This window comes from Capra hircus, chromosome 6 (genome assembly GCF_001704415.2).
Source record: "Capra hircus breed San Clemente chromosome 6, ASM170441v1, whole genome shotgun sequence".
Classification (NCBI taxonomy): domain Eukaryota; kingdom Metazoa; phylum Chordata; class Mammalia; order Artiodactyla; family Bovidae; genus Capra; species Capra hircus.
In genome coordinates, this window is record NC_030813.1 from 105,527,075 (window position 1) to 105,551,254 (window position 24,180).

The 24,180-nt window shown below is 46.9% G+C and overlaps 1 protein-coding gene across 1 annotated transcript in view; it reads right to left on the reverse strand.

The window, feature by feature from the left end:
* Positions 1–19,086, reverse strand: part of SLC2A9 (solute carrier family 2 member 9) — a 245,638-nt gene extending 226,552 nt beyond the window's left edge. The window contains exons 1-2 of the mRNA XM_018049726.1: positions 18,778–19,086; positions 292–416 (exon numbers count right to left, since the gene is read on the reverse strand). The gene's annotated coding sequence lies outside the window, so the exon portion shown is untranslated. The remainder of the gene's footprint in view (positions 1–291; positions 417–18,777) is intronic.

The following is a 24,180-nucleotide window of genomic DNA, read 5'->3' on the forward strand; positions in this document are numbered from 1 at the left end:
TGCCCGAAACTATGCAACATTGTCAATCGGCTGGACCCCAGTACAAAATCAAAAGTTAAAAAAAAAAAAAAAGAATTATGTCTGCCTCTAGGGCTTTCCTGGTGCCTCAGTGGTAAACAATCTCCCTGCAATGCAGGAGACCCGGAGTTCAATCCCTGGGTTGGGAAGATATCCTGGAAAAGGAAATGGAAACCCACTCCAGTATTCTCGCCTGGAGAATTCCACAGACAGAGGAGCCTGGTGGGCTTCAGTGAGTGGGGTCGCAGAGTCAGACATGACTGAGTGACTTACCCTTTCACTTTCTTGTCTGCCTCCTGATTCCTTCAAAAGAGCATGGAGGTTAGACTGGAGTGGGGCTTGGCCAGCCTGGAGGAAGGGAGGCACATGTCAGTCTGCAAGGGCCTTGGTCACATTTCCTGCAACAGAACATTTGTATGTAAAGATGATTTATCTCTGTGTTCGATGCCGGAATCCTAAGCATGGGCCATCTTCCAGGCAACATTCAGAGACACAGAAGGGTATCTGCCCTCCTTGGTCTGCAGTCTGGGTGTGTGGGCACAGATGCCAACATGCATCATTCAGGGCAGGCTTGCAGAGAGTGGGGTGTGTGGGGTCAAGGGCAAAGCTTGACCCTGAAAAAACCTAGAACACCACAGACGACAGTGACAGCAAGACGCAGGTCACTGCTACCACCTGGAGAGTTTCTTAAAAACAGATTTTTGGACCCCCCTGGCTAGACTCACTGATTCTGAAAATCTGGAGGGAAGGTATCATAAACTCACACTGAATGTGCCCCAGGTAAACCTAATTATCATCAAAATTGGCAAACACTGATCCAACACATTCCTTCTCTTTGCAGACAGGAAGCCTGGGGTCCAGAAACTTGCCTGAGGAGGAAGCATGTAACAGGCAGGGCTAGGAATCAAAGCCCTCCCAGTCTGTATTCATTCCTTAAGGCTGCATGACAAAGCACCACCAACTGGGCAGCTTAAGGTCGCAGGCTTGTGTCCTTCTGTACTTCTAGGGGCTGGAAATCTGAAGCCAAAGTGGAGGAAGGGCAGGGCTATGGGGAAGGATCCCAGGGAGCACATGCCACGCCTTTCTCTTACCTACTGGTATCCCTCGGCATCTTTGGCTTATAGCCGACCAACCCGAGTCTGTCTCCATCCTCAGCTGACCTTGTCTTTGTGGCCAGGGTTAAAGACCATGGCCTTAAGTATATGTGTGGAATCTCAGTTCAGTTCAGTCACTCAGTTGTGTCCAACTCTTTGTGACCCCATGGACTGCAGCGCACCGGGCCTCCCTGTCCATCACCAACTCCCGGAGTTTACTCAAACTCATGTCCATTGAGTTGGTGATGCCATCCAACCATTTCATCCTCTGTCGTCCCCTTCTCCTCCCGCCTTCAATCTTTCCCAGCACCAGGGTCTTTTCAAATGAGTCAGCTCTTCACATCAAGTGGCCAAAGTGTTAGGGTTTCAGCTTCAAATACCAGTCCTTCCAATGAATATTCAGGATTGATTTCCTTTAGGATGGACTGGTTGGATCTCCTTGCAGTCCAAGGGACTTTCAAGAGTCTTCTCCAACACCACAGTCCAAAAGCATCAATTCTTCGGTACTTAGCTTTCTACTATAATTTACTAGACATTGAAACATATGCATTAACGCTCACATAAGACCATGCTCATCCACACTCAACCAAAAATTATCCTGGGGTCCGTGCTTTGAGAAACCCTGGATGAACAGTGAAGGCCCTTCCCAACCTGCTGCAGAGGTCATTATTGTGCCTATTTTAGAGATTTGGAAACTGAGGCTTAGAGGCTGCTGAATGCCAACTCTTCTAGAATTAGGAACTCACTTGCCGAGAATTCAACTGCAGCCACCCAATGCTAAACATCATGCCTTTTTCTGCCATGTCAGAGGCAGAGACATGAGAGATCTTGTAATAGGGAAGAACATTTTGTATTCTATATTACTTGCTAATATTGCCTATAAGCTCAAGTTATACGTAATGGCCCATCTCTGGGAACCCTGCCTCCCAGGTGATGAGCATTAAGCTAAAATACCTTTCTTCAGCTCACAGGAAACATCCTGACCAGGCGTACCTGGGAATAACTACTGCTATGCTCTGCTCAGTCACTCAGTTGTGTCAGACTTTTTTCAACCCCATAGACTGTAGCCCACCAGGCTCCTCTGTCCATGGAAGTTTCCAGGCAAAAATACTGGAGCTGGTGGCCATTTCCTCCTCCAAAGGATCTTCCTGACCCAGGGATCGAACCCACACCTCCTGCATTGGCAGGTGGATTCTTTACCACTGTGCTACCTGGGACGCCTCTTGAATAACTGCAGGGAAGAAGAAATGAGCACATCCCCTTAGGAGGCTGATAGGGACCGGGAAGTGTTTCACTTGACTCCCTCCCCTTTTAGTACAAAAGGAACCTGAATTCTAATTCAGGCAAGATAGTTCTTTGGGGGCACAAGCCCACATCTTCTCAGCTGACTTTCCAAATGCATTAGTTATTCCCTGCCTTAACAACTCCTCTTTTGACAATTGGCCTGTCATGAGGCGAGCAGTATGAGTTGAGATTCCGTAATAGTCCTGCTTTCCAGCGGGGTGGGCTTGAATGGTGAAGGGTCTTAATATGCGTACTGGTTTGGAACACAGACTAAGAGGAGGGCTTTCCCAAGGACCTACCTTGGGGACCAAGTTTGTTCAGATGTGTGCCGTGGTTTAGGATTTTGGAATCAGAAGGATTCAGTCAGAAGCATACGGACAGTCTGGCTTTACCATGCTCACCCCGTGACTAACTCCCTCTGGTTTTTTCTAAGATTAGCGAAAAGGAATAAAGTTTCACTACTATCAGAGCAGCCAAGCTCTAATTAGCATTAGAATGATCAGATTTGTCATGATTCCCCCTTATGTGTGGCTCATAGGCTGGCCCGTGACGTTTACTTCCCAGCAAGGCTTAATTACAGGAAAACTGTGCTCAGTTTGAAAACTGGCTGCCTTGTTTACTGATCCCATCTAATTAGCTTTGAATTCCCTGACCAGCTCAAGAGCAATGAGATGAATGCCTTGTGTGTTCACCAAAGCGAGTGAGGCAGCCTTTCCCAGGCAGTTAGAGGCAGCTGTGTTTACAGGCTGACTCTTCGAGGGAGCACGAAAGCCCTGTCTTGATGGGCACAGTAGGAGTCTGGAAGGGAGTTTCCAATTTTTTTTTTCCCCCTTTGGCCAACTGATGAGAAGAATTGACTCACTGGAAAAGACCCTGATGCTGGGAAAGATTGAAGGCAGAAGAAGAAGGGGATGACAGAGGATGAGATGGTTGGATGGCATCACCGACGCGATGGACATGAATTTGAGCAGGTTCCAGGAGTTGGTGATGGACGGGGAAGCCTGGCATGCTGCAGTCCATGGGGCCGCAAAGAGTCTGACATGACTGAGTGACTGAACTGAACTGAAAGACAACAATGAATGCTTTTGATTCTGAAATCCTAGCAGATCAGTTGCATACAGTTGCATCAGATCTATTGCCTACAGGGACCACCCGGTTCTAGGCATCATGGATCCAGAGCTGAGCAAAGCAGAGAAAGTCCCTGTCCTTTGGGCCCTTTGCAGTGATGAATCAGACAGGAAAACAGCCACGCCCTTGAACAGATATTTAAGTACAATTACGGAAAACTCTAGAGAGTGGTGTAAAATAGCAGCAGAGACAGTATCAGGAGATTCCGACTTAAATGAAGAGTGAGACTTAACTCCACATGTGTGCACGTTTTGGGGCAGGGGGGTTGGCATGTGGGGGCAGGTGAAAGGATGGGGAGGGCTGGGGCTCGGGCGGCTTGTGTGGGAGGGTTTGAGAGACCAGCGTGGCTGGAGTAAGGCCTGCCTTGTAGACAAGCTTAGGAAGGCGGGGTTGTATATGAGAACGAAGTATTGTTCTGTATTCTACAGAAGCAGATTCACAGACTTAGACAATGAACTTATTACCAAGGGATAGACAGGAAGAAGGGATAGTTAGGGAGTTTGGGATGGACATGTACACACTGCTATAGATAAAATAGATGACCCACGAGGACCTTCTGTACAGCACAGAGAACTCTGCTCAATATTATTTCACAGCCTAAACAGGAAGAAAATTTGAAAAATAATAGATATGTGTATACGAGTAACTGAATCACTTGCCTGTATACACCTGAAACTAACACAGCACTGTCAATCCGCCAGTGTAAAATAAAAAGTTAAAAAAAAATATTGAAGAGTTCTAAATTTGGGTGGCAGGTTGAGGGGAATGATGAAAAAGGCTCTTTACAAAGGCCTCTGGGGCAGCTTCGTGGAGCTGGGCTATTAGCACTGGGGAAAGATTGGAGAATGAGGACAAGTGGAGGCAGCAAGACCCAGTTTGGTCCACACAAGAGGGAGGTGATGGAGGCTGGGACCAGGGTGAGGCTGCGAGTCATGGACTGCTTGGGAGGTGGTTTCAGGGACCCCAGGAGACCGCCTGTGCTGAAACCTGCACACGCAGCCCGGGACATGGGAACAGAAGACCTAGCTTAGCCGCTGTCACTGTTGAGTCCATCCTGCCCTCAGACCAAGCTGGACAGATGACAGTGGCCCTCCCTCAAGCTCTCCAGGAAGCCTCAAGTGTAGACAGTGGATCGCTGTGGGCATTGGAGGGGCTTTGGCTTCAGAAACACACTGAGCAGCTCCCATCCTGCTGACTAGCTGTGTGACCTTTGCAAGTTGAGTAACCAGGCTGAGCCATGATTTCCACTTCAAGAAAAGAAATGGGAACCCCTCTTTGCAGGTTGAGGGCTACAGTGAAAGAAAATGCTTTGAATCAGGCCCCGAGACTTGATAAACTTCCACCCCTCTCTCCATCCTTGGGAGCACGTATTTCTCTCTCCATCCTCTTCCAATACCAAACAGCCTCCCAATATCAACTTCCTCTTCCTGTCCTGTGCTCCATGAAGATCACATTTCTGCTCTTCGTGGCTTATGGCAACTGATTTGAGTCTGTTATGTTGAAAGATATTACTGGAAAGAACTAAGATGCTGTGTCTTGCAACAGATGGGATAAGCAAGTTAAACGCTTCATTGTGTCAGTTCAGTTCAGTTCAGTTGCTCAGTTGTGTCCGACTCTTTGCGACCCCACGGATTACAGCATGCCAGGCTTCCCTGTCCATCACCAACTCCTGGAGCCTACTCAAACTCATGTCCATTGAGTCAGTGATGCCATGCAACCATCTCATCCTCTGTTGTCCCCTTCTCCTCCCGCCTTCAATCTTTCCCAGCATCAGGGTCTTTTCAAATGAATTAGCTCTTCACATCAGGTGGCCAAAGTATTGGAGCTTCAACTTCAACATCAGTCCTTCCAATGAACACCCAGGACTGATCTCCTTTAGGATGGACTGGTTGGATCTCCTTGTAGTCCAAGGGACTCTCAACTCAAGAGTCTTCTCCAACACCACAGTTGAAAAGCATCAGTTCTTCAGTGCTCAGCTTTCTTTATAATTCAACTCTCACATCCATACATGATCACTGGAAAAACCATAGCTTTGACTAGATGGAGCTTTGTTAGCAAAGTAATGTCTCTGCTTTTTAATATGCTGTCTAGGTTGGTCATAACTTTCCTTCCAAGGAGCAAGTGTCTTTTAATTTCATGGCTGCAGTCACCATCTGCAGTGATTTTGGAGCCCCCCCCCCCAAATAAAGTTAGCCACTGTTTCCACTGTTTCTCCATATATTTGCCATGAAGTAGTTGAAGAAGACTCTTGAGAGTCCCTTGGACTGCAAGGAGATCCAACCCATCCATTCTGAAGGAGATTAACCCTGGGATTTCTTTGGAAGGAATGATGCTAAAGCTGAAGCTCCAGTACTTTGGCCACCTCATGCGAAGAGTTGACTCATTGGAAAAGACTCTGATGCTGGGAGGGATTGGGGGCAGGAGGAGAAGGGGACGACAGAGGATGAGATGGCTGGATGGCATCACTGACTCGTTGGACGTGAGTCTGAGTGAACTCCGGGAGTTGGTGATGGACAGGGAGGCCTGGCGTGCTGTGATTCATGGGGTCGCAAAGAGTCAGACACGACTGAGTGACTGAACTGAACTGAATGGAGCTAGATGCCATGATCTTAATTTTCTGAATGTTGAGTGTTAAGCCAACTTCTCCCAATACAAAATAAAAAGTTAAAAAAGAAACAATAAATTCCTCCTGTGGGGCGGGGGGTGGGAAATGTCCCTAGATGGTCAAATCCTTTCTGCATCTCTGCGGGGCTGAGTCTACCTTGTTGGACTGTTCTCCGCTTTCATCAAGGCCTCTCTCTCCTACGCTCATCCATTCAATCAGTCATCAATACTGACACCTACAGTGTGCCTGACCCACCTGGACTGGTCCCAGGGACAGAGGTGGACAAGGCACCTGGTTCATGGCCTTAGGGGTCTGACACTCTGGTGTTATTGCCTGAGATCTGGGATGAGGCCAATCCAAGCGATTCCCTTGAAAACCCACCGGGACCTCCTGTTCTTAAACCCAAGGGCTCCCATCACCCCGAGCCCTGCTTCCCTGCAGACCTTCCCATCCTTCTCAGGGGCCCCCCCTTACCACGCTTCTCCCCTACTCCATCCCTGGGGCCCTTGCGCTCTTCTATGATCCTTACCCTGTAGGCCCCCTCCCTCCCCCCGCATCTACCCCACTGCCTCTCTAGTCCCAACAGGCATCGCGCAGCTTTCTCCCCAACTCACGGAGTCTCCCACCCTCTCCCCACGGGGCCCAAACAGGAGGAGGAAGACGATCTGGGAGAATCATGGACTCAGATGAGATAGTGACGGTAAAGGAGTCCATTGAAATACATACTTTTTTTTTTCAAGTTGAAGCCATCTAATTCATGAACACCTTTAAGTGAAATACACACAGGAGGAGATGGCTCAGTTCTCTCCTGTCAGCTGAAACATCTCACACCCCTGGAAGGGCAGTGTCTTCTGAGTGCAGCTCAGACTCAGAGAACCTGCCTGGCATTTGCGTTCACTGGTGGCAGGGAGACTGTGGCCAAAGCCAGTCACCTGGCGCTTTATGTGGCTTCATTGTTGCAAGCCCGTGGCCTGGGCCCGGCTCTGAAATCCCACCTCCTTTCCCCACTTCCTGTGACATCAGACGAGGCCCTTCTCCTTGTGGGGCTTCTGTCTCCTGATTCATAAACAGGGGTGAAGACCACGGAGGCCAGCCTCCTAGGAGTGTTGTGAGGTGCCAATACGTCTGGGGTACTTATAATAGCATCTGCTGCTGGAAGCGCTCAGTAGCAGGTGGGGAAATCGAGGCTCAGAGAGAGAAGGCTGCTAACCTCGGGTCACACAGCAAGAAAGAGGCAGAGTGCACCTGAGCTAGCCTCCTCTGCCACACTCACTCCTGAGGCGTGTTGGAGACCACTGGCTCTCAGGTGAGGGGTGTTCCTCATACCTGGGCACGGTGTCAGAAGACGTAGGAAAGTGTTGCTGCTGACCTTTGACCCAAAGGGACTCGGGATCACTTGGATTTGGACCGAATCCACCGTCAGTTTCAGCGCTAGAGCCCGCCAATCCATCCTTGAATCCTGTATCCTGGTCCAGCACGGGCGCTTTTGCCTGCTTTTATCACCTTGGCCTCCTCACTTTTTATCATTTGTTTTTTTATGATCTGGGTCCACTCCCTGAAGAACACTGCTGGCGTGCAGGTTCTTGAGGTGCAAGGCCTGGCTCCTCTGAGAACGACACTCAGAAGAACATCCTCAGCACCAGGCTGGGCTTTTTCTGCTGCAACACTATTGGCATCCCTGGTCTTTGCCCCCCGCCCTGTGTGCCAGCTCACTCCAGTGACTCGGCACCAGGCCAACCTAAGTCCTCCTTCTCACACCTGCTGCCCGGCTCCCCCAGTGCAGCCTGGCTCACCAGGGTACCCCTGGCCCTTGACCCTTGGCTTACTCCCAGCGCCAGCAAGTTCCCACTCTCCTGGGGAATGTGAGCTGCCAGGAGTTCTCCTTGGGTCAGCTTGCAGGTGTTCCATATCCTCCTTTCAGTCCTGGCTGCTTGGCCCCGAGCCTTGGCTGTTCCTTCCAGATTCTTCAGGGTCTGCATCTGTGAAATGGGCACAACAAGAGGAACCCTTCCCTCCTCCCTGGCTGGGAGGGCTTCCTGGATCCTCAAGAAAGCTCCCTCTGTGACTGCCTTGGACAGTCTCCTGGGACGACTTTATTGATCACTGGCAGCTGTTGCTACAGTTAATCTAAACCTTTCCATTTTCACACTTTTTGTAGCAAAGAAAAAAAAAAATATGCCTAACATAACAGCTATAAGCACAGGGGTGAGAGTTAGCAAAGTTTGGGTTCGACCTCTTGCCAATTTCATGATCTTGTAGAAGTTTCCTTCCAGTCTTCATTTCTTCACCCAGGAAATGGAAAAGTGATTAACTCACAAGCTTTGTGTCAAGATTAAAAGAGATCACGTGTGAAAATGTCTCCTCCCAGTGTTGACACAGAGTAGAGAGGAATCCATAAGCAAGGTCATCGCTGTTACTATATTACCATCTTGCGCCTGTAATTCCATACGGTAGTTTCCGTACTCTACTTGCACTTTGTCATCCTGCTTCTTTTCCAGTTTACGTTCCAGAATATTCCCATCATCATTAACATCACTGTAATGGCTGTATGGTAATAGTCTTTTCCGTGCCCATATGTTCTTTAACCAGCTGGTCATGTAGGTTGATTTCCTTTTTTCAGTCTTGGAAACAGCTGTGGAATAGACATGTGTGGGCAAATAGTTCCTCCAACGTTGGATTCTTTCCTTGAAATAGATTTCAAGAAATGGGATTACCATGTCAAGACGCAGTGCCCGAGAATAGAGCGCGATGCACACTTTTAGGTCTCTTGATGCACATCCATGTTTTGGATCCCAGAAAGTTTTTACAAACTTATACTCGTGAGGGTTTATGCAAGACTGCGTGACCCGTCGCTGTCCCCTGTGACTTATTAAAGGAACAGTCTGAGCCTCTGGGCTCTCAGTTCTTTGTGCTCCTATGGCATGGCTTTCTCTAGTTTAGGGACACTGCCTCTTTTAAGCCATTCATTCATTCATTTCCTCATTCAATGCTTAATTTTCAATTTCCATATTATTTGGCCTTTTTTTTTTCTTAAAAAAAAAAACCTCACAGCTTTCTTACCATATAATTTACATGCCACAAAGTGCTTTATTTATTTATTTTTAGTTGAAGAGAATTGCTTTACAGTATTGCATTGGTTTCTACCAAACAGCAACATGAATCAGCCATAGGTTTACCCATGTTGCCTCCCACTGGAGAAGTGCACCTTTTAGAATCACTATTGCACACTTGTTCACGGCACCAGAGGGAGGAGAGAATGCCTTAGTGAAGGGCAGATGAATGTTTTCTCCGGAGGGCCTGATGGGTTTCAGCTTTGTTAGCCATGCCGCCTGTTGCTACTGGTCAACTCTGCCATAGGAGCATGAGAGCAGCCTGAGACGTTCAGTACACAGATGATCATGACTATGTTACAATAAAACTTTATTTACAAACATAGGCAGTGGGCCGGAGTCAGCCCATGGGTCATATTTGCTGTCCCTGTTCTGGGTTGTTCATGTGGGCTCATGAAATCTCAGACTTAATACTTAGTGCAGAAACTACCTGGAATATTCTGAGCAGGAGTGCTTTACAAGAACTTCCCCCAGACAATGTAAGTGCCACTCCCAGAGCATGCTCGCCCACGTTCAGTGAGAGCTTTGGGGAAGGATGGGAGGCAGGTGGACAGAGGAGTCAATGAATGGATGACTGTCCATTTGGTGATGAGCAGCAGAGGGCACAGGGCAGGGGGAGCTGGGAGGTGTGCAAAGATGCTTTCTCCTCCTCTATCTCTGTCTCCAGGAATAATATCATCAAACACTCTACTGCCCCAGCTGGATAAGAGCTAGCTAGCCTGTCATCCTCCTCCTCCAGGAGCCCCACATCCAGGTGACCCCATCTCAAAGGATATCTCTACCTGGGTTCTCTGCATCCCCGCTGCCATTATCCTGAGCAAGACCTTCATCCTGTCCCACCTGACATCAGCCTGGCTCCCCCCGCCATCAGTCTCCCAGTCTCCTGACTTCATGTCATCATGGACCCAGGGTTTTGAGACAGATCTTTGTATGCTGCAGAATTGAAGGACCACCAATGATACTGATCTCTTCCTTTGGGGGTGGGTGTGTCAGCTCTTCACATCCTCCACTTCTCACCAGGACTATTGGGTGCTAGCTCTCTTACACCAAAACAAATACCAACAAACCCAGTCCTTCCAGCCCCAGTATTTAGAGAAACGCCTGCTAGAGCTTTTTATTAGAACTGATAATCAGACTAATGATTGTTCCAAATACAGGCTTTCTCTTTGCTTGGCTCCCAAGCAAGCCAAAAAGGAGAAAGAAATGCAATGAGACCCAGCTGATGTGGGCTGATGGGAAAGAACCATAGCGTTTTCATTTGTCTGAATAATTCGAATAAAAATCATTAGCGACAGGCCATTTTCTTTTATGCCTAGAATAGAGTCCTCCCTTCACAAATATCCACAGGGGAGTGACTGAGGGATAGATGCTGGGGTTTGTAACAGCAAATCCATTTTACTCAGTGGGTTCAGCCAAGGTGCTTGATAAATAAACAATGATTGTAAACTGTCTTAAAAAGTCAGGAAGAAAATATAAGAAAATACTCATAGTAATTTCCAAGAATGTGTTAGTTTTGTTTCCTTCACCTTTTCTTTTTTTTCTTTCAATTTTCTAACCATGAAAAATGTGTTAAAGTGAAAATTAAACTTTATTTTTAAATAAGTGCTTACAGCAATTTTCAGCTTTTGAACTGCCTTCTAATGCCATTCCAAGCAGCCTGTACATTTTGCCAGACAATCCTTTGGAAACCATGCAGTTAGTCTCATTTGATGACATGTGTTCAGATACGCTCTGCTAATATGTAATTTGAAATACTTTGATTTAACTAAATATTTTGAATATGTTTCCATACTAAATAATCAAGTCAGCTTATTTTAAAAATAGAAATACCTTTTTATAAGATTAGTTGTTGTTTAGTCACTCAGTCATGTCTGCCTTTTTTATGAATCCATGGACAGTAGCCCGCCAGGCTCCTCTGTCTGTGGGATTCTCCAGGCAAGAATACAGGAGTGGGTTGCCATTTCCCCCTCTGGGGGATCTTCCCAACCCAGGGGTTGAACTTGCATCTTCGGCATCCCCTGCATTGCAGACAGATTCTTTACCACTGAGCCACCAGGGAAGCCCTTTCATAATACCATGAGCTAAAAAGCAAACTCCGGCTCAGCCTTTGGGCAGGAGGATCAGAAAGCCCTGGTGGGGAGGTGAGAATGAGGAAAACTTGCTGTCAGTGCTGTGACGTGCTTTCACGTTTCAGTAACTATAGACACATCCCATGTCACTGGCTCCCAGATGGCTATTTGACTTATGGCTCAGAAGGCTTGAGCTTGGCTGTGGCTTCCACATCACTTGCTTTTGACCTATTTGAAATAGAAAACACTGATACATCAGAATCCTCCAGTTCAAAGTGATTCCACCCTGAATCTGCCTCATGAAAGTGATAAGTGAAAGTCATTCAGTCATGTTCGACTCTTTGTGACCCCCATGGACTATACAGTCCAAGGAATTCTCCAGGCAAGAAAACTGGAGTAGGTAGCCTCTCCCTTCTCCAGGGGATCTTCCTGACCTTGGAATCGAACCAGGGTCTCCTGCATTGCAGGTGGATTCTTTACCAACTGAGCTATCCTGGAAGCCCAACACAAGCCAGTAACCCATCCAGGGTAGTGACCAGTAACTTCAGAGGTTTTGTTTTTTTTTTTTCACCATGTCTTTTCATTGCATCCTATTGCTTAATTTTCAGAGCAACACAGTGAGCTATAAAGTTTAGGATTTTTGCTTTTATCAGATGAATTGTGTCCCCCTCAGAAAGATATGAAGAAGGCAATGGTACCCCACTCCAGAACTCTTGCCTGGAAAATCCCATGGATGGAAGAGCCTGGTAGGCTGCAGTCCATGGGGTCGCTAAGAGTTGGATACAACTGAGCAACTTCACTTTCGCTTTTCACTTTCATGCATTGGAGAAGGAAATGGAAACCCACTCCAGTGTTCTTGCCTGGAGAATCCCAGGGACGGGGGAGCCTGTGTGGGCTGCGGTCTATGGGGTCACACAGAGTCGAACATGACTGAAGTGACTTAGCAGCAGCAGCAGCAGAAAGATAAGGGTTTCCCTGGTAGCTCAGCTGGTAAAAATCCACCTGCAATGTGGGAGACCTGGATTCGATCCCTGGGTTGGGAAAACCCCCTGGAGGAGGAAATGGCAACCCACTCCAGTATTCTTACCTGGAAAATCCCTGGACAGAGGAGCCTGGCAGACTACAGTGCATGAGGTTGCAAAAAGTTGGACCCCGACTGAGCGACTAAGCACAGAACAGCATAGAAAGATTTACTGAGCCCTAAGCCCTTGTAGCTATGGATGTGGACTTAATTGAAAATAAAGGTCTTTGTAGATGTGATAAAGTTAAGACAAGGCCATTAAGTGACCCTAATCCAAGATGACAGGTGTCCTTATGAGAAGAGGAGAGAGACACACACGGGGAGAAGGCCTGTGGCAAGAGAGACAGAGAATTGATGCTGTGACTGATGCAGCTGCAAGCCGATGAGTGCCAAGGGTCCATAGGCAAACCAGAAGCCGAAGAGGCAAGGGAGGAGTCTATCCAGAGTCTCTATCCATAGGGAGCGTATCCCTGCCTACACCTTGACCTCAGACTCTAGCCTCCAGACCTGTAACACAATAAATATCTGTTGTTTGTGGTGCTTTGTTACAGCAGCTCTGGGACATCATCCAATCCCCTTTCAGTTTGTTCCATTTATGACTACTATGGTCCACTCTTCGCTCCATCTTTTCTCCAGTCCACCAGCCCTCCTCTTCTTCATCATCTCCTCATCTAAGTCCGATTCCAGATTTTAACTTACTAGCATAATGACCTCCTAAACTCTTCCTTCCTTCTGCACAGTTTGGGGCCAGCATGCTCAGCGGCCTCCACCCCCGACACATGGCGTTATATGCAAATGGGGGCCATGCTGCTAGCATCTCAGACACCACAAGCTGTTTTCACGCATCCTTTATTTTCCTGAGTTCCCTGATCTCACCATCTCCCCCTCAGTCTCAGGAGATGCTGTGCTGATTGCCTTGATAGCCCACCTGTATCCTTGTAATTAGCCCAAGCGCCCATCCGCAACTGCTCTTAGTGTTGCTGATAAAATCGCACGCTGTTCTCTTCTCCAGAGACCTGTCCTCAGCCAATAGGAGCACCCTGCCTGGCAGGCCACCAACCCCTAGACCTGCCAATGACTGTATGACACGGGGTACCGACAGCAGGACCCCTTGCCTTAAGGTAGAATAGCAGGTGGAAACACAGCAATGATTCCCTCAATTAACCCCCCAAAGATTTTGTCAAGTAACCATAAACTGGAGGGGGGAAATAACAATAGACATTTCAAGGGCTGATGGCTACAAGGTCAGAGTTGTTGCTGATACGCAAGGACCCAAATCATCACCATGCCTCCCCCCCCCACCCCCGCCATCCCTTAGGCCTAGGCCATAGAAGACACAGGCATGTAAGGCCCTTAGAACAGAGCCTGGCATGTGGTCTTGATATATGTTGGTCTATATTTTTCTTTTAAGAATTGTTTTTACTCAAAGCATCCTAGGAGGTTGGGTAAGAAGCTTTACTGAAGTCAGAATTCTAGGAGGTCAAAGTGCTCCTTCACTCCAATTCCCACCAGACACTCTTTCTGCAATGTCTGTCTTTTCTCTTGCTTTTATCTAAAAAGGATGAAGCAAGGAATACAAGATGGAAGGAAGAACAGGAGTGATGGGAAAGAAAGATTGTCTCCAGTTTCACCTCTTATTTCTCGTTAGGAAGGGAGTGGTCTAGTGAACAAATATACTGACTTAGAGATCTGGCAGGATTGGAATTTAAAGCTCAGAATGACCTTGACCAAGTTATTGAACTTCACAGCCCTCAGTCTATTCATCTACAAAATGGGGAAGAAGGCAATGGCACCCCACTCCAGTACTCTTGTCTGGAAAATCCCATGGATGGAGGAGCCTGGTAGGCTGCAGTTCCTGGGGTCACTGAGGGTCGGACGCGACTGAATGACTTCACTTTGACTTTTCACTTTCATGCATTGGAGAAGGAAATGGCAACCCACTCCAGTGTTCTTGCCTGGAGAATCCCAGGGACAAGGGAGCCTGGTGGGCTGCCATCTATGGGGTCGCACAGAGTCAGACACGACTGAAGTAACTTAGCAGTAGCAGTCACTGGACTGATGGGAAATTAGGTCTAATGATATGTATGAAGCTTTTCTAAGGGCTGGAGAGCCAAGTGGCCTTTAGTTTGGCCAGCACAGCAGCCAGTGTTCTTACCCATGTCCCTTCATGGGTCTGCATGAGTTTGTTCTAGTTAATGAACGTGCTTAAGAAAGTTTTCTCCAGAAGGTTCTCCCAGCCACACCTCCACCTCCAGTGAGTTGGTCCCCAGTCCTGCAACTCCACCAACATGAAGCATCACCAGCTGAATGTCCCTTGCCTTGAGAGCTGGGATGGCAATACCCAAACACTTCAAGCCACACTCAGTGCATGCAAGTCTTCACTTGGTGAGTGAATCACCAGCTCTCTGGGTGCGACCCATCTAGTAGGTATGCTGGTTTCATCTGTGAGCCTCTGGGAATCAGCGTCAGTGGACTCTCTCCAAAGACTTGCCCGGGCTTCACGTTTCTACATCTGTGATTTGCCCATTAATACCCTTTGCCTTTGCTCCATTGCCATTTCTGCCTTCTTGGTGATTTTCAGGTCCCTTTGCAGCCTAGATCTAATTCTATGTCAGTTTCAAATACTTTCTTCTGATCTGTCAGCCATGAATCTGCCCTGCGTGTCCTTTCATTTAACAGACACCCTCTGTTTTGACGTGATCAAATTGAATGGATTTCAGCTCCTCTGAGCAAGTTTCAGCTTGTCAGGACGCCTCTCATCAAAGAAGCCCTGGGAACAGTACAAAACATTCCACATGTGGTCTGGGCAAGGTAGTGCAGGTCTGTGGACAGATTCTGAAATCTAAATGCAGAACTGCCTTGCCTTTGAGCCTCGTTAAACACTAATTCATTAGTGTCCATCCACAGTTTCAGATTGTTGGAATTGTGTTGAATTCGGATCTTGAAACTGCACAGCATTTTGCCATTCCCAGACCATTAGTAATCACACATGCTGTGTCTTTGGTGAGGATCTTTGGTAGATCGAGTTAAGGACAATGGGCTTCCCTAGGGGCTCAGTCAGGGTCGAGGATATGCCTGCAATGCAGGAGACCTGGGTTTGATTCCTAGATTGGGAAGATCCCCTGGAGAAGGAAATGGCAACTCCAGTATCCTTGCCTGGAGAATTCCATGGACCGAGGAGCCTGGTGGTCTATACCCCATGGCATTGGTCAGGACAGACACATTCCATTCTGTATCCTACAGAGATCATTCAATGTATGATGACATATTCCTTCCCTGCTGGGTGACCTTGAGCTAGTAATCTAGCTTCTGTAGGCTCCTCTCTAGTGTGGCAAGTATAGCAGCACCTCAGGCGTCAGGCTGCTGAGAGGAGCAAATGAGTTAATACATGAAAAGCTGTTAGAATAGCACCTCCCATGGTGAAAGCTTGGTGTGTTTGCTGTGATTGTTAGTGTTAAAGCAGCATTACCTGTGCTGTGTTGTATTAAGTCGCTTCAGTTGTGTCCAACTCTTTGCTACCCTATGGGCCATATCCCCCCAGGGTCCTCTGTCAGTGGGATTCTCCAAGCAAGAATACTAGAGTGGGTTGCCATGTCCTCCTCCAGGAGATCTTACTGACCCAGGGATCAAACTTGCGTCTCTTTTGTCTAACTTGCATTGTCAGGCAGGTTCTTTACCATTAGCACCACCTGGGAAGCCCAGCAGCATGGCGGACTTCTCGCAATTCCCTGAAGGTGTTCCAGAGCCTTTGCACTTGGGTTTCTCTCTTCCCAGAACTTGGCCTCAGACTGGAGCTTCCTTCTCAACACTCAGGTCTTCAGATGGTAGCTTTACAGAACTCATTCTGTGACGATGCCCTTGAAATCTATGCTCATAACTCTCCATCCCTGGCTCACTATGTTTTCTTTATCACTTGTTGCTCCTCATACGTATTACTACTGTTTTATGTCCGACTTCTGCTGTAGGAAGTACACTACCTTTGAAAGAAGAGAACATCTCTGATCTATCCCAGGTGTACTAAGCAGAGTACTAAGCACAGTCTAGGAGCTGATGGGAGGCACCGTGATTCTTTCCCCACCAGTGACATTCACTTGTGAATCCCCGGAATCTGTGACAATGTTAGGTTACATGGCAAAAGGGGGTTAAGTTTGCAGATGAAATTAAGGTGGTTAATAAACTGACCTTAAAATAAGATGATCTTGAGGCTTCCCTGGTGGCTCAGTGGTAAGGAATCTGCCTGGAAATGCAAGAGACATGGGTTTGAACCCTGATCCAGGAAGATCCCACATGCCGCTAAATCTGCATGCCACAACTATCGAGCTGGGCTCTAGAGCTGGACAGCAGCAACTACTGAGCCCATGTGTTGCAGCTACTGAGACCCATTCACCCTGGAGTCTGTGCTCTGCAATAGAAGGAGCCATCGCAATGAGAAACCCAGGCACCGCAACCAGAGACAAGTTCCCGCTCACTGCCAACTAAAGAAAAGCCTGTGTGCACAGAAGACCCAGTTCAGCCAAAACTAAATAAAGAAAATTATTTTAAAATTATCTTTAAAAAAAAGATTATCTTGAATTGTCTGGGTGGTCTCAATGTAATCACAAAGTTCCTTAAAAGTGGAAAAGGGACCATAAAAGAAGGATTCCGAGAGACCTGATATAAGATGGATTCAATCCACCATTGCTGGCTCTGAAGATGCGGAAGAGGCCGTGAGTCAAGGAGTGCAGGTGGCCTCAATAAGCTGCAAGAGGCAAGGAAAGAATTTTCCCCTAGAGCCTCCAGGAAGGAATGCAACCCTTCTGACACCCAGATTTTAGCCCCAAGACACTGGTGTCACACTTCTGACCTCCAGAACTGTAAGATAATAAATGGGTGCTTCCCTGTTGGCTTAGACAAAGAATCTGCCTTAGTAAAGAATCTTAGTAAAAAATCTGCCCGCAGTGCAGGAGACCTGGGTTTGATTCCTGGGTTGGGAAGATCCCTTGGAAAAAGGAATGGCAACCCACTCCAGTATTCTTATCTGGAAAAATCCCATGAACAGAGGAGCCTGGTGGGCTATAGTCCATGGGATTCCAAAGAGTGGGACACAACTGAGCAACTAACACTTTCACCAACACACTGAGTTCATGGTAATTTGTGATAGCAACAGCAGGAGACACGGAACTCATAGCTACTTGCTGGATGAGTTAATGAAGAAATGAATGATTGAACAGGATCTGAAGTCCCTCTACGGAATGGTCCCTGTCATTTCCCTGGGTCTGTTTGAGGATTGGGTGCCCAGGATTGACCCAACTCCACCAACACTGGGTGCTGAGAGCAGAGGAACGCTCCCTCTCTCTTCTGTGTCCCCCTCTGCTCATACACTCAGGGCACTCGTGTGTCTGATTAAAGGTAGCTGCTTGGTACTTGCCTGATGTAGTCACTCTTTAGTCCCTAAGTCATGTCTGACTCCCTGAAACCTCATGGGCTGCAGCCCACCAGGCTCCTCTGTCCATGGGATTCTCCAGTCAAGAATACTGGAGTGGGTAGCCATTTCCTCCTCCACTTCATGTAGAGTTAGCCATACATTAAGATGCTGAACTGGATATTCACCTGCCCCCAACCACGTGTCATTTGACCTGGTCTTATGCCTTCAGTCATGTGCATGTCTTTTTCTCTGAGGTTAATATCAGGCTGTGTTCATCTCAACACAGCCCTATCTTTCCATTTTTCTTTTCATTTTCAACATCACCCTGGAAACATCCTCTGGGATGTAAGACATGCGAGAGAGTAGAACTTCTGGAGTTTTTAAAGGATGCTTAAACTTTTTAAGGGCTTCCCAGTGGCTCAGGGGTAAAGAATCCGCCTGCAATGCAGGAGGTGCAGGTTCAATCTCTGGGTCAGGAAGATCCCCTGGAAGAGGGCATGGCAACCCACTCCGGTGTTCTTGTCTGGAGAAGTTCCATGGACAGAGGAGCCTGGTGGGCTCTAGTCCCTGGGGTCATGGAGAGTTGGATGTGACTAAAGGGCTTGAGCATACACTGCCTTTCAATGACGTTACTGTGTCACCCCACTGGATTCACACACCCACCATCGGTAATTTAGTATCCCCCGTTTTACAGATGAAGGAACTGAAACACCATTTATTTGTTTACTATGTCATTTGCTTTTCCCACTTATTCATGACCTCTTCACTTAGCCCTTAATGAGGGTTTTCTGCATGTGGCATTGTGTTCAGAACATTACATATGACCACCGTTGCCTGGATGTATACCAAGTTCTGAGAAGTTAAACTACAAGGTCATGCACGTCTTAGTCAGTAAAAAGGATCATTCTTGGCAGAGAGAAAACCAGAAGTCTGGCATGCTAGTTTTCTCCACTGAGCCCCCCAGAAAGTTCATCAAATTGCATCCCATGCTTAGAACAGCAACAACAGCTACAGTCCCAAAACACAAGACAGCTAGCTACTCACCTCCTCTGGTCTCGCACTAAGTCCTGGTTCCAGAATGCCCCGAGAGAAACCTTCTGAGCTCATGGACACTTAGGAACATAACTCAAGCCACACATCATGCCCAGGAAGTTCCTACTGGTTGGCCCTTCCTACCTCCAAGTAGAGCTGGCCTTTTCAGAATTTCCCCGATTGGTGTACTGTAGGCTGTCAGGAAACGTTTAACAGGAGGATTCCTGCGTGCTGTTTCTCATAAATCCTCTGTTCCTTATCAGTTCCTGGCAACTGGAACAAGTAGAATGGCACGCCACTCCCAGGACTGAGGTCATAGGATGAAACACATGCATGAGTCTCCTTCAGTAAACATTCTCCATGGAGAAGGAAATGGCAACCCACTCCAGTATTCTTGCCTGGAGAATCCTATGGACAGAGGAGCCCAGCAGGCCAGAGTCAGACACGACTTAGCAACTAAACCACCAAACCAAACATTCTCCTTACAAGAAAGCTGCTTAGTCTCGATCCTCTTTATTGAGATATGGATTGTCTCCTGACCTTATGACCGTTGTTGATCCCTTGTTCCCTTGATAACGATTGCTGTACGTTTGGTTTTCTGATCTTCATGGTTGTCGAAAGAAATTCCTTGTACAACAGCCTATATATACTCACAGAAAGATCATTAAAGCCCCCTTGCTCCACCAGAGGCTTGGGTCCCCGTGTCTTTCTTTCTCTCTCTCTCTTGCTCCCTCTCTCTCCCTCCCTCCGGCTAGTTCTCTGGAGTGTAGAAATCCTTCAAGCTCACTCTCCTGACCGGACTTCCAAGACCTCCTCAAGAGGGCGCCCTATGCCTTCCTGAGTGGTGCAAGCCCTGTTCTAGGGTTTTATTGGTTCTCTGAATAAACCAGGGAATATTAGCTTCTTTCTCTCTTTCACTTTCGTATTGTCAACTCCAGACCACCAGGTTCTGGTCCGTTAAAGGACTGCAACAGTAGGCTTTTCAGTAATGTTTCCCCCAACCTGTTTTTCCAGTCTGTCAATCAGATTCTCGTTGCCTCGTTAGGCTTCCTTCCTGACTTGAGTATAATCCTCCTCCTTCCAAGAGGTGAAAAGTTAATTTCCTTAATGACTATGTGTTTCACCATCCTAACCCAGGGTTTCTAGACTTCGGTGCTCTTGCATTTTTGGCTGCTTACTTCTGTGCCTTGGAGGATGTTTAGCAGTGTCCCTGGTCCCTCTGACCGCTTAACGCCAACAGCAAGCTTGCACCCTCTTCTCCAGTTCCTTAACTCTCACCTCATTATGACAACAACAACAAAAAAATGTCTCCAGACAATCCTACATGTTTTTAGGATTGAGGGGCACAATCACCCTGGGGTTATTCCATCTCTGCCCCTCTATTTCAGTTGGACCAAGCAATCTGTTGGACCAAGCAACATGGGCTCCCCTCATAGCTCAGTCGGTAAAGAATCTGCCTGCATTGTAGGAGACCTGGGTTTGATTCCTGGGTGAGGAAGATCCCTGGAGAAGGAAAAGGCTACCCACTCCAGTATTCTTGCCTGGATAATCCTGTGGACAGAGGAGCCTGGCAGGCCATGGTCCATGGGATCGCAAGAGTAGGACACAACTTAGTGACTAAACCACCACCACGCAGTCTATAATATTCACCTTTAGACTGAAAATCCCGTGCTTCTATAACGCTTACTCTCTAGTCACAGTTTTCCAATGAAGAATGGGAGTTGGATGTTTCATTTGATTGTGTTGAACAGAAGGCAAGTTTTAATTATGGCGCTCTATCGAGATCTCCAGAAAAACAGAACCAATAGGATGTGTGTGTATGGAAGAAATTGATTTGTGGAGGTGTGAGTCCAAAATCCACAGGCCAGGCTGAAAGGCTGGAGATTGGGCAGATTTGCAGTCTGAGTCCAAAGCAATCAACTGCAGAATTCCTTCTTGCTCAGAGAAGCTGAGTCTTTTGTTTCTTAAGACCCACCCACATTATGAAAGGTAACGCTTTACTCAAAGTCCAGTGATTTAGGGCCTCCCTGATGGCCCAGTGGTTAAGAATCTGCCTTGTGATGCAGGGGACATGGGTTCAATCCTTGGCCTGGAAAGATCCCACATGCTGCACGGCAACTAAGTTTGTGCACTGCAACTACTGAGCTTGTGCTCTGGAGGCTGTGAGTTGCAACTACTGAAGCCCGCCCACCTAGAGCCAGGGCTCTGCAATTAGAGAAGCAACTGCAATGAGAAGCCCGCACACCGCAACTAGAGCGTAGCCCTCGCTTGCTGCAACTAGAGAAAGCCTTTGCATAGCAACAAAGACCTAGCACAGCCAAAATTAAATAAACAAACAAACTAATTCTTTAAAAATAAAAAAAGTCCAATGATTTAGATGTTAGTTTCACCAAAAAAAAACACCCTCACAGAAACATCCAGAATGATGTGTGACCAAATATCTGGGCCATGCGGGCCAGTGAAGTTGACACATAAAATTTAATCATAACAGGCAGCCGTGGATGAACTAATTGATGGAAAAGAGAGGCAGGATGTACTTTAGTGCACCTGGAATTTGGAACCAGGCTTCCCTGATTACTGCTTGAGAGGCAGATGTTAGAAATGCTGTACTAGGGCCATCAGTATGTCTCAGCCCTGGCCCTCACAATCACCTGCCAGGCCTTGAGAGGATGCTTATATGAGAAATACCCTTGAAAAGGCCAATCCGGTTGTTCTAAGGTGGAACTCAGCCATCAGTGAGTTATTAGAAATCCTCAGCTATTCCTAGTGTGAAGCCAAGGTTGGGATCAACATCTGATCCGTCCCCCACCCCCACACCCAGGGTGGTTCAGTGGAGATGAGCACAGACTTTGCAGCATAGTTCTCTGGGTTTGGGGCTTCCCTGGCAGTAAAGAAACTTTACCTTTACACTAAAGAAACCTTTCTTCAGTGGTAAAGAAACTGCCTGCCAAGGTAGGAGATTGAGAGTCTGATCCCTTGGTGGGGAAGACCCCCTGGAGAAAGAAATGGCAGCTCACTCTGGTATTCTTGCCTGGGAAATCCCATGGACAGAGGAGCCTGGAGGGCTACAGTCCATGGGGTTGTGGAAGAGTCTGACGTGACTTAGTGACTAAATAAGAAGCCCTAGGTTTGAGTCCCACTTCCCTTCAAGGGAGTTGGGAGATGCTGGGATGGCCGCTCTACCTGAGGCTGTTGGTTAAGTAAGAAGTAGAAGGCACCTCACACCTCCCTCGAGACATACCGCGTTTCGCATGTCAGTATACGTCTGTCTACCACCCAGTTTGGTACTAACAACCCGGGTGTCCCTTCCCTGTCACTTTCATTTAAGTTCCTGTTAAAATATAATAAAAAATAATCATGATTTGTCTAACGTGTGTCAAGCTTTGAGAAAGATGCTGTGCTGGGAGTAGGCATCATCTAGCCTCACAATAGTCTATGAACAGGACTCCGTGGTGGCACCAGGTTACAGGTGAGGGAAAGTGAGGCACACAGATGTTAGGCAGCTTCCCCAAGGCGGACACAAGCTGTCTGAGGTTTCTCTGACTCAGAAGTGTAAAGCTTTTACAGAATTTGCTTCAGGAGGTGTGAATCAGGGTTGTGACCTGATTTCCAGAGAAGGAGGAAACAAAAAATGCCGTAGTTGCCACATGTCACCCTGTGTACCTAGAAAATCTAAGAAAACAGAGATTAAAATTCTTAGAATTGAAAATGGAAGCTTAGCAAAGACTTGGAGCATATCCAAAATGCTGATATGTTCCTGAATATCATCATTCAACGGAAATTGTATGTAAAAATCGAGAGCCCATTAACAATAGGAACAAAAACGTGTAACACCTAGGAATGAATTTGGCAAGAAACGGGAGGTACACAGATGAATAATACAGCTACCAAACTTTATCAAGGGGTATTTCTATTTATGTATTGGCTGAGAGGCCGGTAGGATCTTGACTCCCTGATCTGGTATCAAAAACCCATGCTCCCTGTAGTGGAAGCTCAAGGTCTTAACCATTGGACTGCCAGGGAAGTCCCCCATTAAGGGGTATTGAAGATTCATTTGACCTTTGGCAAGATGCTCTGTGCAGACGGTAGACGTTGTAAAAACTCCAATTCCTTGCAAATAGGTTAAGAGTATGCCTTAATTTTTTCCAAATGAAAATTAGGCTTTGAAGTGATTTCTACACAATTCAGAAATTTCAGGGTGCAGTACATAAAGTGCTGAATTTATGACAACTTCTAATACCTCAGAAATAAAGAGTCAGTCCTCCAGAAATAAAGAGTCCAGTCAAATCACTCATTTGAGTGAGTTCCAGATTTCATTTCAGACACAGCCACCTAAGCAGTGAGAAGCTTTTTGCCTACCGTACCTGGGCACACTCAAATCCAAACTAATTTATTTTAAAAGTTGCTTCAGAGTTAAAAAATTTTTTAAATGTAAAATGCAGGCTTAAATGTGAAATGAATACCTTTTATAAATTTATATAAATATATACACATTTAATGGGTTTCCCCAATGGCTCAGCAGATAAAGAATCTGCTTACAAGGCAGGAGACACAGGAGTTGCAGGTTGGATCCCTGGTTTGGGAAAATCTCCTGGAGGAAGGAATGGCAACCCACACAGTATTCTTGCCTGAAAAACCCCATGGTCAGAGGAGCCTGACAGGCTATAGTCCAAAAGGGTTGCAAAGAGTCAGACATGACTGAGCAATTAACATGTCCTGCACACACATATATCCATGTGAGAGTGAAAGTGTTAGTCACCCAGTCACGTTCAACTCTGCTACCACATGGCTCCTCTGTCCATGGAGTTCTCCAGGCAAGAATACTAGAGTAGGTTGCCATTCCCTTCTCCAGGGGATCATCTCGACCCAGGGATTGAACCTGGGTCTCCTGCATTGCAGGCAGATTCTTTACCATCTGAGCCACCAGGGAAACCCCAATTGTATCTATCTACCTATACAATTTAAAAACTAATTGAATGAACACTTCTGTGACAACCTGGGCAGACAGACTCTTAAGGAAGCCCCTAGATAGCTTTCCTGTGCTTATGTAACTCGTTTGCTGAGTATGAGTAGAACCTGTGACCTGTTCCTAAACATAGGCAATATGGCAAAATATAAATCAGCGTCTTAATATATGTATCAAGAGCTCACACTGACATTCCCAAGACTAAGAAATTCATATCTGAAAAAAACAAAAATAATAGATTGAAAATGATCAGCCTCACTGATGCCAGTTGAGTTGCCAAATGGCGGCTTTATTGGCCGAGTTGGTTTTGGAGTTAGAATGACTTATGATACTCAAAGTTGGCATGAACAGAATGAGACAGGTTCTTGCTCACCATGGAGAGGAATACAAATTAATAGAATGTGTTTGGAGAGCAGTTTGTGACAATAATTCCTGTGTCTTAAAAGTGT